This window comes from Mesoplodon densirostris, chromosome 15 (assembly GCF_025265405.1).
Source record: "Mesoplodon densirostris isolate mMesDen1 chromosome 15, mMesDen1 primary haplotype, whole genome shotgun sequence".
Lineage (NCBI taxonomy): Eukaryota > Metazoa > Chordata > Mammalia > Artiodactyla > Ziphiidae > Mesoplodon > Mesoplodon densirostris.
Genome location: NC_082675.1, coordinates 52,337,815 through 52,353,026, shown reverse-complemented (window position 1 = coordinate 52,353,026; position 15,212 = coordinate 52,337,815). Strand labels below are relative to the sequence as shown.

The window sequence follows — 15,212 nt, the reverse complement described above, 5'->3', positions numbered from 1 at the left end:
CTAAAAGTTTTAGTCAGTGCAATAAGGCAAAAAAAAAAAAAGACATTATGGAAAGAAAGGAAAACTTATTTGTAGACGTCATGATCCTTTATGTGGAAAATACTGAGGAATCTACAAACAAAAGAGAAAAACTACTAGAATAGTTAGTTCAGTAAGGTCACAAAATACAAGATCCATATACAAACATCAATTTTACCCTTGAACAACACAGGGTTTGAACTGTGTGGTTCCACTTACACAAGGATTTTTTTCCATGAGAAAAATAACTCAATTTAAAAATGGGTAAATAAATGGGCAAAAGATATAGGCCTTTAACCAATGAAGACATACAAATGGATAATAACCATATGAAAAGATGCTCATCATTATTAAACATTAGGAAAGCTAAAGTGAATAGCCTGGGACTTCCCTGGTGGTGCAGTGATTAAGAATCCGCCTGCCAATGCAGGGGGACATGGGTTCGAGCCCTGGTCTGGGAAGATCCCACATGCCGCAGAGCCACTAAGCCCGTGCACCACAACTACTGAGCCTGTGCTCTTGAGCCCGTGAGCTACAACTACTGAGCCTGTGTGCCACAACTACTGAAGCCTGTGTGCCTACAGCCCGTGCTCTGCAACAAGAGAAGCCACTGCATTGAGAAGCCCACGCACCAAAACGAAGAGTAGCCCCTGCTCGCTGTAACTAGAGAAAGCCCGCACGCAGCAATGAAGACCCAACACAGCCGAAAACAATTAATTAATTTAAAAAATAAATAAAGTGAATACCCTGTTAAAACCAAAGAGAGAAAGTACTTCACATCTACTATAATGGTGATAATCAAAAATATAGAAAATGAGGAGTTGGAGAAACTGGAATTCACATATACTGTTGGTGAGAATGTAAAATGATATGGCCATTTGGGAAACAGTTTAGTAATTTCTTCAAAAATTAAGCATAAAATTACCATACTACCCAGCAATTTCTCTCCTAGGTACCTATCCAAGAGAGATGAAAACATATGTCCACATAAACACTTGTAACACAAATGTGCATGACGACACTATTCATAATAGCCCCAAACTGGAAACATTCCAAATCTCTATTAACTGGTGAACTGTGAAACCAAATGTGGTGTATCTATAAAATGGAACAGTATTCAGCAATAAAAAGAAGCAAACTACTGATACATGCTCCAACATGGATGAACCTCAAAAAATGATGCTAAGGGGGCTTCCCTGGTGGCGCAGTGGTTGAGAATCTGCCTGCCAATGCCGGGGACACGGGTTCGAGCCCTGGTCTGGGAAGATCCCACATGCTGCGGAGCAACTAGGCCCGTGAGCCACAATTACTGAGCCTGCGCGTCTGGAGCCTGTGCTCTGCAACAAGAGAGGCCGTGATAGTGAGAGGCCCCGTGCACTGCAATGAAGAGTGGCCCCCACTTGCCACAACTAGAGAAAGCCCTCGCATAGAAATGAAGACCCAACACAGCCATAAATAAATAAATAAATAAATAAAATTAAAAAAAAATAATGCTAAGGGAAAGAAACCAAATGCAAATGGCTCTCTATTGTATGACCCTATTTATATGAAATGTCCCGAAAAGGCAAATGCATAGAGACAGAAAGCAGACTAGTGGTTGCCTAGGGCTGAGGGTAGTAACAGGAATGACTGCAACAGGGCATGAGGGATCCTTCAGCAGGCATGGTCCTTAATGGACCAATGATGGTTGAATGTCATAAAACTGGATTGTGTGATGGTTGTATATTCTATAAATTTATCAGCATCATTCACCTTTAAAATGGGTGAATTTTATAATAAAAAGACAACATTCATTCATTCACTAACATTTACCAAATGCATACCTTGTACTAAATACTGATCAAGGTACTATGGAACCATCAAACATAATGAGCCTGCTGTAATGAAAATCCACATTTTAGTGGAAAGAGACAAATTAGTAAACAAACTAATTACAAGGTCACTTGTCATTTTTTAAGTAGTATAAAGACAATAAAAATCAGGCTTTTTGATGAAGAATAACTGGGGTGAATGATAGAGGCTCAATGAACCCTTTCCACTTCTTTTACTTGCCTCAAGATTTCTTTACAAGGTCCCTTCTGCTATGATAGACAACATGTCATTAATACAGGAGATCCACACTTCATCTTGTTTCAGATGGGCCTTTAGAAACTACTGGCTGAAAAGTAATTTGATTTGGGAGAGATTTATTACACAATGTCCTAAATACTTAATGGCAATATATAATTAGAGAACAATACAATTTGTAGAAAATAGGTGGAAAGACATAAAGTTAACTATAATGACAACAAAAAATACAAGTGGGGCAGATGGTGCTTACATCACTGCTGAGAGGGCGTGATGATGAATGCTCAAATCAAAAATTAATCACTGCACAATTTATAATATATAGTTTCTTTAGGGCCTGAAAATCATTATGATATACTGTATACTGATAACTTTTGGACATATTTTGGCTGAGGTCATGATTAGGATGATTATTTAAGCTTGAAACAGTCTAAAGAGCACAAAAACTTAAATTAGTTCTTTAGACTAAGTCTAGAAAGTAGGAGAAGCCCTGCTCACAGAAAACTGTCCTAAAATGCTGCTGTGGAGAAGAGGGAAGGGCTATGGGAAGCAACAACACAAACCTGAATTCTCACAGCACTTTTCATGTGGGATGGAAGGGAGTGAACCCAGGCATTTAAACCAGGCCGTTCCTCTTGGCAATGATTCCAAATATCGGGTTGGCCAAAAAGTTCGTTCGGGTTTCCCATAACATCTTACAGGAAAACCTGAAAGAACTTTTTGACCAACCCAATACAGAAAGCAGGTACCTGTGAGCACAGACCGGCCTACTCACAACAGTGTTCATGTTTCTACACGTCTCAACAAGAACTAAACAAGTCAAATTGTATGGAATATCTGTGCATGCCATCATCTGTTCAACACAGTCGATATGTCTAAATGACCTGTATGTAAAGGGCTTCCACCATTAAGTCTCACCCAGGAAGACTGGCACAACTTGGGTAGGCACAGACAGCATCCCCAGTCTATAAGGTTTATTAGCCAAGTCCTAAACACCTACTAATTTAAATGACACCACAGTCAATGTGATTTTGATTAATCTCTTAGCGAGAAGGACAGGACAATCGGCTTCTTCCCAAGAAGTATTCAAACCTGGAAGTCTTGCTCATTAGTATAATATTAGTCATAGTTACAGTTCCTCTCCCAGTTAATATTTTTTCAGGTTGGTGCAATGGGTGTCCAGCATAAAGTGGCTGCAAATCCATAAGATATTTAATATATTTCTTGGAAATACAAATAAACAACTGTACATGTTTGTTAACTTGGCTATGAAAGACTGCTAAATCAGCCTACTTTAGTCCGCAAGAAAGGCATTTTCCTTAGTTGTCACAATGTTGCCTTTCAACGCTCTCTGGAAATCACTCTGACCAAGTGTGGTTTCTTCTACAGGGCAGCCAAAGTTGCTAGGCAGCACCAAACACACCTGCAATCAAGTGCTTACAAAACAGAGTGAGAATTTTTTTGGCACTATTAAGAAAACGGAAACAGCCATTACCATAAGACCTTCCTAATATTCGTAAACCCAAACCTGACACAGAATCTCTCTTCTCCTCGGAAGGCATACTTTGAGGGAAAGGCAGAGGGGAGAAAGCTGAGGCATCATGGAGAAGTAGAGAGGAACAGACGGGAGCAGAGAAGAGTGGAGGAGAGAGGAAAGGAAGAGCAACATTGAAAAAATAACACTTTAGTGCAGTTCATACAGGTTTCTAAAAACTATTTTAAGCTCAAAGGACTCATTTTTGTGCTAAAAATTGCATATTTGATTACTTCACTCCAAACCAAAATTAGTTTAAATCCTTCTATCTACACAGAAAAATCAGAGAAAAAGGACATAAAGAATGGATAAAAGTGATGACAAAGAGACTTGTCAGTTTCCATCTAATAGACTTTTCCTGTTTTCTAGTACTTGTGTGATTAAGCACGCTGATCATTTCTTCAGACAGAAAATATTTCTAACATATCTGTACCAAGAAGATAATTCAGGAAGATGTATTTATAAAACGCTGCATGTGATAGGACTCACCAGCAGTTTGATTAACAGAAGACATTTATTTCTATTACACTAGCACAAATATTCTCCAACTTTAGTGTTCATAAGAATCACCTGGAGGGCTTGTTAAAAATGCAGATTTCTGGGTCCCACTGCCAGAGTTTCTAATTCAGTAGGTATGAGTTGGGTCCTGAGGATCTGCATTTTTAGAAAATTTCCCAAGTGATGCTGATGCTGCTGGTCTAGGAGACACATTTTGAGAACCACTGTGCTACCAAATGCATCCTGACTTGATGAATGTGTTCCATCTGGCTGTGGGAAGTCAGTGTTCAGATATTTTTCATTCCCTTACCTCATAAATGGGCCAAACACAATTTCCTTTCCTGCTCTGGTCTCCTCCTCTATGACTGGTTTATACCTAAACATTTATTGTTTATCCTCTTTTTGTGACTATTGGAACAAATAATTCTTTCCCATTAAATTAGGTACCTCTGTCCATAAAGTATCTTTGTCTCCAAAGTCTCTGTGTGGTCTATATGTAACTAATAGAAGAAAAATATATTTGGAGTTCTTTTCACTCCTTTCGCTCTCCCCTTTATTCTTATTTTATATCCATTACTTTTCAGCATCTTTTAGTCCTGCACAGTAGCAGATGAACCTCATTCAGCTCTTTTGTTCAACAATGTTGATTAAATTTTCTACTTCCTACCTTATCTGAATTTGCTTTTATTTTAAGACCAAATCTACTTATGACAAGAGCAAACATAAACCTTTGGGATGCAGAGGATTATTAACGTATCCGTAACTACATTTCATTTCTCTGTCCTTTCAGGGTATTAACAAATTTTCACAAAGTACTGCATCTACAGAAGGCACATGATCCCACGTATCTGATAGAGCTCCTTTTAGTGGGTGAAGTCACAGTTTATTTTATTTTTTTTAAGAGAATTATTTATTTATTTATTTATTTATTTTAGTTTTGGCTGTGTTGAGTCTTTGCTGCTGCGCGCAGGCTTTCTCTAGTTGTGGAGAGTGGGGGCTATGCTTGGTTGCAGCGTGCGGACTTCTCATTGCGTTGGCTTCTCTTGTTGCAGAGCATGGGCTCTAGGCACACGGGCTTCAGTAGCTGTGGCGCATGGGCTCAGTAGCTGTGGCTCGCGGGCTCTAGAGCACAGGCTCAGTAGTTGCGGTGCACGGGCTTAGTTGCTCTGCAGCATGTGGGATCTTTCCAGACCAGGACATGGGTTTGAGTGTCCTGCATTGCCAGGCGGATTCTTAACCACTGCACCACACGGGAAGCCCCCAAAGTTTATTTTTATTAGGAGTTAAATCTGATTCATATAAGGAAATGTTAATAAAGCTCAAAGACATGCCCAAAGTAACTGAATCTAGAGCCAAAACGATGAAGTTTGGTTTCCAGCGTGAAAGCCAGATATTTATATTTCTGCAGTTCTTATTTAAATCTGTATTTCTCTTTTATTACTTTGGACCCTCAAAATAAGTATTCTTCACGAGATTTCTATTACACATCAATTTGGGCTTTAATTACAAGTTACAATAAATCTGACAACAATGTATCTTCTCTTCCCTTAAATTTTCTCATTTAAGTATTTTTTTGGTCCATAAGGTTATATTTTTACCTTCTTTAAAAGAGCAAAAAGCATTCAATACTATATCTCCTATAAGTTTTTGTTACTGTGCATTTGTTTTGGGGTATTACAAAGGGGGATACACTTACCTGCCCACTACAAACTAGAAAAAAATATATAAAACAACTGTTTTCAGACATTGGACAACAGCTAGTAAAGGTATATGATCCCTGGAAGAAGGCAAACAAATGAGCTAAGCCATACAATGGCCCTGCATTTCTGTTTGGACAAACATTCCAGACTATGCTAGAGGGAGGGTAGTCCTAAGCAGAACACAAAAGTCCTGGTGAATTATGGAGACAGAGTTCGGAGTTCAGGGAGGCTGAGGTGACCAGAAGTTACAGAACAGAGTCCCAGAGAAGAGAGAGCTATTCAGAAAAAATCGGCACATAGGCCCGTTTGAGTTTTTGCTGAATGCCAAGACTGCACATGTGTAGAGTTAAACTGCGATAGCCTGGGAGAAGAACAACCAGGGAGTTGGAAGTAAAACAATTCCCAGAAGTCACACAGAACAGGGAGGTGTACAAGTTTTGACCAGTCAGAATGAGAGAGTCATAGCTGATCCCAGGATACTCAGTCCTATTGAGAACCCAGAAAGAGCTAACTAAATGGTTGTTAGAGAAAAATCTAGCCTACAGACTAGTCCTAATAAAGCCTAAACATAAGCCTCTAAGAAGTCAAGATCTACCAATAACTTAAATGCGCGCTAGGACACTCTACAAAGGAAGACAACAAAATCTAGATACTCATTAATGTAACATACACATTAACGAACAGCCAATAAAAAATTACAAGACATATGATGAAATTTGACTAGTCAATCAAGAGGAAAAAAACCAGAAATGACAAATGATGAAATTAGCATATGAGGATTTAAAAAAATCTATTATAAATAAGCCCAACATAATTAAAGATTTAAAGAAAAACATGAACATAATAATAAGATATAAAAAATAACCAAATGATAGTCAATAGATGAAAAATGACAAATCTCAAATGTTAACTCCATGCAGTAAAAGTTTCAGGAGATTAGATGTTGCTTAAGGAACTTGAAGACACAGAAATAGACACTATCCAAAATGAAACACATAGAGAAAAAAATAGAAAACAAAAATACACTGCTAAGCCAGAACTGTATAAAAATTTCCTTTAAAATTGAAAGTGAAATAGATATTTTCACACAAACAAAAGATAGAAGAATTTATTACCAGATAATCTGTATGGCCATAAACAAACATATATCTTCAGGTATAAATAAAATAATACTAAATGGAAACTTGGAAACAAATGAATAAAGACTTCCAGAAAATGGAAATATAAGCAATATTTTTTCATATTTAAAATTTAGCTAAAACAAAGAAAATGAGCCCAAGCTTTTCCCATGGGAGCCGCCAGGTTGAGAGGAGCGTAGTCTTCTCCTCTCGCTGCCATGGCACGTTCTCATCCACTCATATCAGTGTTCTCTTAAAAGGAGGAGTCATCTGGCATAAATGTCACTTTACCTGCTGTGTTCAAGGCTCCTGCTCAACCAGATATTGTGAACTCTGTTCACACCAACTTGCACAAACACAGCAGACAGCCCTATGCTGTCAATGAATTAGCAGGTCATCAAACCAGTGCTGAGTCTTTGGGTGCTGGCTAGGCTCTGGCTCAAGTTTCCAGGGTTCGAGGCAGTTGGACTGACTGTTCTGGCCAGGGTGCCTTTGGAAATATGTATCATGGGGGCCACATGTTTGCGCCAACCAGAACCTGGCAACATTCGCACCGCAGAGTGAACACAACACAGAAGTGATATGCCATCTGCTCTTCCCTGGATGCCTCGGCCTTATCAGCACTGGTTATGTCTAAAAGTCATTGTATTGAGGAAGTTCCTGAACTTCCTTTGGTGGCTGAATATAAAGCTGAAGGCTACAAGAAGAACAAGGAGGCTGTTTTGCTTCTTAAGTAATTTAAGGCCTGGAATGATTTCAAAAAGGTCTATGGCTCACAGCAAATGAGAGCTGGCAAAGGCAAAATGAGAAACTGTGTCATATCCAGGGTAGGGAACCCTGCATCATCTATAATGAGGACAATGGTATCATTGAGGCCTTCAGAAACATCCCTGGAATTACTCTGCTTAGTGTAAGCAAACTGAACATCTTGCAAGTTACTCCTGATGAGCACATGGGACATTTCTGCATTTGGACTGAAGTACTTTCCACAAGTAAGATGATCTGTATGGCATTCGGCGTGAAGTTGCCTCCTTCAAGAGCAACTATAACCTTCCCATGTGCAAGATGCTCAAAACAGACCTTTGCAGAATCTTGAAAAGCCCAGAGATCCAAAGAGCCCTCAGAACACCACACAGATTCATCTGTGAGTCCAGAAGAAGAATCCACTGAAAAACCTGAGAATCACGCTGAAGCTAAACCCATATGCTAAGACCATGCACTGGATGGACATAACTCTTCTCTAGGAGAAGAATCACAAACTCTGGATGGATAAGGCAGCAGCAGCGTTAGCAGCCATATCAGATGAGGAAGGGGCTCCAGGCAAGAAGCCTGTGGTGGAGAAGAAAGGAAAGAAGGCTGCTGAAGACTTTTATGGGGAAAAAGGCTGCAGTGACCAAAAAACCACCAGCTGAAAAGAAGCCCACAGAAAAGAAACCTACCACAGAAGAAAAGAAGCCTGCTGCATAAACTTAAATTTGTGCATTCCATAAAGGTCAGATCATTTCGGACAGTTAATTCTGAATAAAGACCTGATCAAAGAGGCAAAAAAGTAAAGAAAAGAAAACAAAAACAAACAAACAAAAATAAGCACCAAGTAGAGATAATGCTAAAACTGTTGACATATATACATTACTATGTATGAAATAGATAACTAATGAGAACCTACTGTATAGCACAGGGAACTCTATCTACTCAGTACTCTGTGGTGACCTAAATGGGAAAGAAGGGGGGACATATGTATACATACAGCTGATTCACTTTGGTGTACAGAAGAAACTAATACATTATAAAGCAACAATACTCCAATAAATATTAAAAAAAAGGACAGGAAAAACTAAAGAAAAACTGAAAAATTGGTGAAAAATAGAAAATAAATTACAAGATGGTAGATTTAAAGCCAACCATATTGGATAATTAATCAAGTGTAAAAGATACTAACACTCCAATAAAAAGCCAGGGATGTCAGACAGGATTATAAACCAAATCCAAGTACATGCCAAATCCAACTATGAGAACCCTACTTTAATTATAAAGACAAAGATAGGGAAAACTAGAAGGATGGAAAAGAATATACTCTACAAATTCTAATTATAAGAAAGCTGGAGTGGCTATATTAATATCATACAAGGTATTTCAGAACAAGTAATGTTATCAGGGATAAAGAAGCATGTTACAAAATGAAAGAACTTAATGCACCAAGAAGACATTACAATCCTAAATGCAAAGGCATCTGATAACTGAAATTCAAAATATGTGAAGGAAAGATAGAAATAAAAAGAAAAATAAATCCATAATCATATTTGAAGCTTTCAAAGCTCTCAGTTAATGACAGAAAAAAACAGACCCCAAATCAGTAAGTATACAGAAGACCTGAACAAATACTATAAAAACATTGACCCTATTGCTATATATTGACTACTCCATCCAATAATTGTAGATTAGGTTAGTTTTACATGCAGATGAAATATTCAGCAAGATAGGTCATATCACAGGATATAAAACAAGTCTCAATAATTTCAACATATTGAAATTGTGGAGACTCCATTTTCTGACACAGAGGAATTAAATTAGAAATAAATGTCAGAAAGCTATCTGAGAAATCTGCAGAAATTTGAAATTAAGAAAAATTTATAAATGATAATAAACCATTCAAAGAGGAAACCACAAAGGAAATTAGAAAATATTTTGAAAAAAAAAAGCACAACATAAGAAAGTGTGGGATGCAGGTAAAGGAGTTCTCAGAGGGAAATTTATAACATTAAATGTTTATAACTTTAAATCTTTAAATGTGTAAATTTGTAACTTTAAATGAAAAGAATAAAGTCCCAAACCAATGATCTAAATGTCAATCTTGGAAGTTAGAAAAAGAAATGCAAATTAAAACAGAAATAAATAGAAGGAAAAATTAACATAAGGCCAGAAATAAATGATATAGAAAATAAACAATGGAGAAAATCTAATAAAAGCTGTTTTGTTAAAAAATCAATAAGATTGATTAAGAAAAAAAGATACAAATCATCAAAATAAAAAATGAAAAAGGGGAACACAGATGCAATGCCACAGACATTATCAAGTTGAAAAAGGAATATTATGAATAACTTCATGCTACTTATATGACAACTTATGAAATGTACAAATCCCTTAAAAGACAGAAATTACCAAAACTGACTGAAGACAAAACAGAACATCTTAATACCTCCATGTCAATTAAAGAAATTATAATATCACAAAGATAGAAAATAGAAAAAGGAAGAAACAATTTCCAATTCATTTAGTGAAGCCAGAATTACCTTAATACCAAGCCAGATAAAACTACTAGGAAAAAAAAAAAAAACCCTACAAATAACCTCACAAAACACAGATGATGTTAAAATGTTGGGGGGGCTTCCCTGGTGGCGCAGTGGTTGAGAGTCCGCCTACTGATGCAGGGGACGCGGGTTCGTGCCCTGGTCCGGGAGGATCCCACATGCCGCAGAGCAGCTGGTCCCGTGAGCCATGGCCGCTGGGCCTGCGCGTCTGGGGCCTGTGCTCTGCAACAGAAGAGGCCGCAATAGTGAGAGGCCCGCGTACAGCAAAAAAAAAAAAAAAAAAAAGTAAAAAAAAAAATGTTGGGGAAACAAGAAAAATAAGACAATGCAGAGATAACCAAACGGTCAGTTGCTCCTTGCCAACTGCTGCCACAGTCTCCACACACAATCACTGTCAGCTGTAAACAAATTAAGCCCAGTGGTTCACAGGTGTTCACAGTCATAACACAAAAACGAACCTTCCTTCAGAAATGTAGCATTTAAAAGTTCTGAGGTGGAACTAAGATAAAAACCAGAATCAAGTGTACTGCTTGCTACCTTATGCTTCACTCCAACACAGATTTTAAGTAGACTCCTACTGGTATGAAAAAATATGATAACCATCTGCATTTCAATGTTAGCAGTGGTATTCAAAGAATGTATTAGAACTCACTTGTTTACTGTTAAAGTCGTACAGCAACATGATCAAATTATTTGCCTGATGGACTATGGAAACTTTATCCTAAGCCAGTAGAATATGTATGATGGCTTAGATTTTCCTAATTATTTTTTCATCTTAACATAACTCTCATCTCCCAAAACAACAACTTCTTAACAATTTAATGAGAATAAAACCACAGTAAGATAATCTCTATTTCTTACATTCAGATTAAAAATATAAAATGACAGAAGTAAAGGAGTAAACTTGGATTTCCAACCAGTCTCCAGATTCCTTAAACTGCCATGTGATGACAATACTGTGTACCAAGCAAAAGCATAAAGTATGTTTTAAGAGATTTTCCACTGGAAAATATACACAATTTAACTTTCAAAGGTCTTTAATTTCCCACTGCATTATTAAATAGCAGCCTTTTCTCAAGGCACTTTGTTATCTAAACAGAAGACAGCAACAGAAACAACCCACCAGTCCCTGTGCAGTGAAGTTCTCCTAAGACTTAAGTACCACCCTGAGACTTTAGCCACCTTTGATTTTAAAGCTGTCATTCTAAAATTTTAATAGGGAGTATAGTGCGTGATAGAGGATCTAAATCGGGGCTCACTCCTAGTAAATTCTCATTATTATATGAATTTTGAAAAATTAAAATTATATCCTCTATCTATACTCCATTAATAAATTTAACCAGAAATTCTATACGATCAGAAGAGAAATTGGCAATTCTTATACTCCTGAGTGTCAACAGCAGCTCTGACCTCAATTTCACTGAAACACACACCTGGGTGGGTCTCTGCCAGGTCAAGTGCCAACTAAATTCTTCAATTAAAAAAAAAAGCATTTAAGGAACATTTATGCACTAACTGCTGCAAGGTAACTTTCAGGAAACTTTTTTTTTTTTTTTTTTTCGGTACGCGGGCCTCTCACTGTTGTGGCCTCTCCCATGGTGGAGCACAGGCTCCGGACGCGCAGGCTCAGCAGCCATGGCTCACGGGCCCAGCCGCTCCGCGGCATGTGGGATCTTCCCGGACCGGGGCACGAACCCGTGTCCCCTGCATTGGCAGGCGGACTCTCAACCACTGCGTCACCAGGGAAGCCCCCAGGAAACTATCTTAACACCAAAACAAACACAAAGAAATCCTACCAAATAATTTTTAGAAACTGTGAAATGCCATCTCTAGAGTCAGAAGTTGGTAGTTGGTAGTTGTGTTAAGGACATTTTCCCTCCTTAAAAAGAAGTTTCTTATACAATAGGTTTCATTACAGGAATGTATTGATTGAAACTAGTTTCACTACCACTAATGTTCTGCTTAATTTTAAAGATAACATAATACTGAACGGAATAATGTGTTCTATTTATAACCTTTTATTGAAACAGTAGACTGATTTATGGCACGTTTGTCCAAATAAACACCCAGATCATTTGCCATAAATCTTCTGGAGTCTAAACAGAAGGCTGAGATGCAACTTGATAAAAATAAAAAGTTATCATAAAACATAATGAAAAATCCAATCTGAAAATTAAACAGTGCACTGCCCAGCTTCATGCTTTGTTTAGGGTCTGAAGCTTGCAATGAAGATGAAAGAATTGCTGTAGTTTACTTAAAATGGCTATTGTGAGTCTTCATTTGGGAAAAACTATAAAAATAATTAAAATCTGTTAGAGGAAGTCTGGCCATTTAGTTTCTGAGGCAATTCACTCTAAGCGCATTGCTCGTACACTTTTAGATAAAATAGCTTATTTTTTATTTAAAGATACTTTTTAACTTGAACTTTATTTTGTGGGGGTGAGAGAGGGCCGAACTTAACAGGCTTGTGTTCACAAACTAAAGTACTTCTCCCTGGAGCTTTAAGTTTGCAGTGAGTCTACTCAGACCCATTCTGGTGGTGTACGTACACACAGGAGTGTGCATGTACACCAGCTATGTTGTAGTTGATATGTCAGAGGATGCCATCAGGGCATTCCTCTGAGAACGATGATCCACATGCCACTTGGAAGGCAACATTTGCATTTCACAGCCAAGAGATGAGGCTGTGTTCTACTACGTATTCTATATAAACTTAGTCCTTTATCTGTCGCTGATTTGCCTCATGTAGAAAGTTGTTAAAGGTCTCTTCTATATTATTTACCATTTTGAAAAATTCTTGTTTTCTAAATTTATGTATGGCATTCTCAATATTAGGAAGCCTAACTTGTCCTGTAATCTTTCAAATTAATTTTGAAAAAGAGAAGTTATTTAACTATCTTAAAGAAATAGCAATGTTTGCTACACAAATTTAAAAGTAGGATTATAGAAGCTGCAATATATTGACTTCAGTACTGTTAGATGTAAGAGTTCTATATTTAAAGCACCAGAATTTATTAACCAAGACTCAACAGTGCAATTATATACTCCAGCTTACAGAATACCTGCCACCTGGGTAAATCCTTCATCTACTGTATAACATATCATAATTCATTAAACAGTCCCTTATTGATGGAAGCTTAGATATTGTGCTGACCACTGATGCATGGCTTACTCCACCCTCCATTTAATTATAAAATGTGGGGAACTACAGACTCCCTTCTATTAGCCAGAGCTCTGGATGTCAGTTAGGTTCTGCTTATTTCACATGATTTTGGGGGTCTTCTTTGTTTGTCTCTGCTGGCAAGGACAATGTTGAAAACATGAGAATTCTCTCCAGCATTAACAAAATAGGGAACATTTTTCAGTCTTTTGGATAAGAAGCAGCAGTGTGGCAGCAGCAGAAGCACCAATGGCTTGTTGACCTGGCTTCCTAACCCTTTGGTCTCACTGGTGGGAATCTATTCTGTGGTTTCCTGGATGTCCAGAGACCAGTGCAGCAGCAGTAGATGCTTTGTTCCGGATTCCAGCATAGCTCCAGTGATGGTCTCAGAGCATTATGCCCTGAGTATATTAGTTCTATATTGTTCTGAAGTCACCAACCGAAGTCCAACATAAAATCGCTTCTTAGGCCCTTCCAAAGCTTTTATTCCTAGTATATAAAATTCATTCTTGTTTAAAATATCTTGAATGGTTTCTGTTTCCCACACTGAACTCTGACTGACAAGTCTTTTGCTATTACTAACAATGAATACTCTTTTTTTCTGAATTAAGATACAATTTATGTACAATAAGATTCATCCTTAAGTCTATGGTTTTTCAAGTTTTAAGAAATGAGTACAGTCACGTAAGCACCATAGTAATCAAGAAAGTTCCATCGTACCAAAAAAACTCCTCATGCTTTGTAACCAGCCCTAAAAATTCTTGATTTGCTTCTGTCTCTGTAGTTTTCCTCTTCAGGAATGTCATATAAATGGACTCACACTTTGAGTCTCGCTTGTTTCACTTAGCATAATGCATTGGAGATCCAGGTATGTAGTGTGTATGTTAACAGTCCGTTCCTTTTTTTGCTGAGTAGGGCCATGTGGATTGTTTCCAGTTTTTAAGGAATATGAATAAAGCCACTGTAAATACTCACATATAGGTTTTCATGTGAATATAGGTCTTCATTTCACTTGGGTAAAAATCTAGGAGGTAATCCTAGTAAAAAGTGGACCTGAACTAGGGTGGAAGCAGTGAAGGTGGTAAGCAATGGTATTAGTTGGGATATGTTTAGAATGGGCTGGATTTGGTGATGGATTGGCTCTGGGGGTGAGAGAGAAAGAAAAATGTCAATTATGACTTCAAAGATTTTTCCTGAGAAACAGAAAGAATAGGAATGCCATTTACCGAGCTAGGCAGATGAGAGAGTTACAGGTTTGGAAGGGAAATCAAGAGTTCAATTTTAGTCACACTAATTTTGAGATGTTAGTGGACAGACCCAGTATATGTTTACTGTTAGCTTCATTAGATTGAAACCCTTTAGGGTAAAATCTGTATCTTTTACTGATATACAATTTCCCACAATAGTAAGGGAATGGATTAGAAGGTTTGGGGGTGTTTTTCACCCCTAGAATTCTGCAGTGAGAATCAGGCTGTCACAGGTATAAATTTACAAGTGCACTAAGTTTCTTGTATTCCACAAATGGCTATTTAAAGGGTCCCTATAATTAGGTAAATATGGCATCGCTCTGCAACAGCTTCAAACCAGCATTTTTAAAACAAAGAAATACCATTTTCTGGAGAATATGAGGCAATTTCATGGTTAGGGAATGTTTTATGTTGAATTTTCCATTTTTTGTTTCCATCAATTATTGCTATACCTCTATCCTCTTTTTGGTCAGAACAAACAGCTTTAGTTCCTTAGATCTTAGTGTGGCATGATTTCAAATGACAGTATCATTTTAACTGAATTCCAAGGCTAGACATGGTG

General features: G+C 37.6%; 1 protein-coding gene and 1 pseudogene across 2 annotated transcripts in view; one reads left to right on the top strand and one right to left on the bottom strand.

Annotated features, from left to right (window-relative positions):
- Positions 1-15,212, bottom strand: part of KIAA1328 (KIAA1328 ortholog) — a 383,661-nt gene that overhangs the window by 171,992 nt on the left and 196,457 nt on the right. The window lies entirely within an intron of this gene.
- LOC132502880 (large ribosomal subunit protein uL4-like) lies at positions 7,118-8,402 on the top strand (annotated as a pseudogene).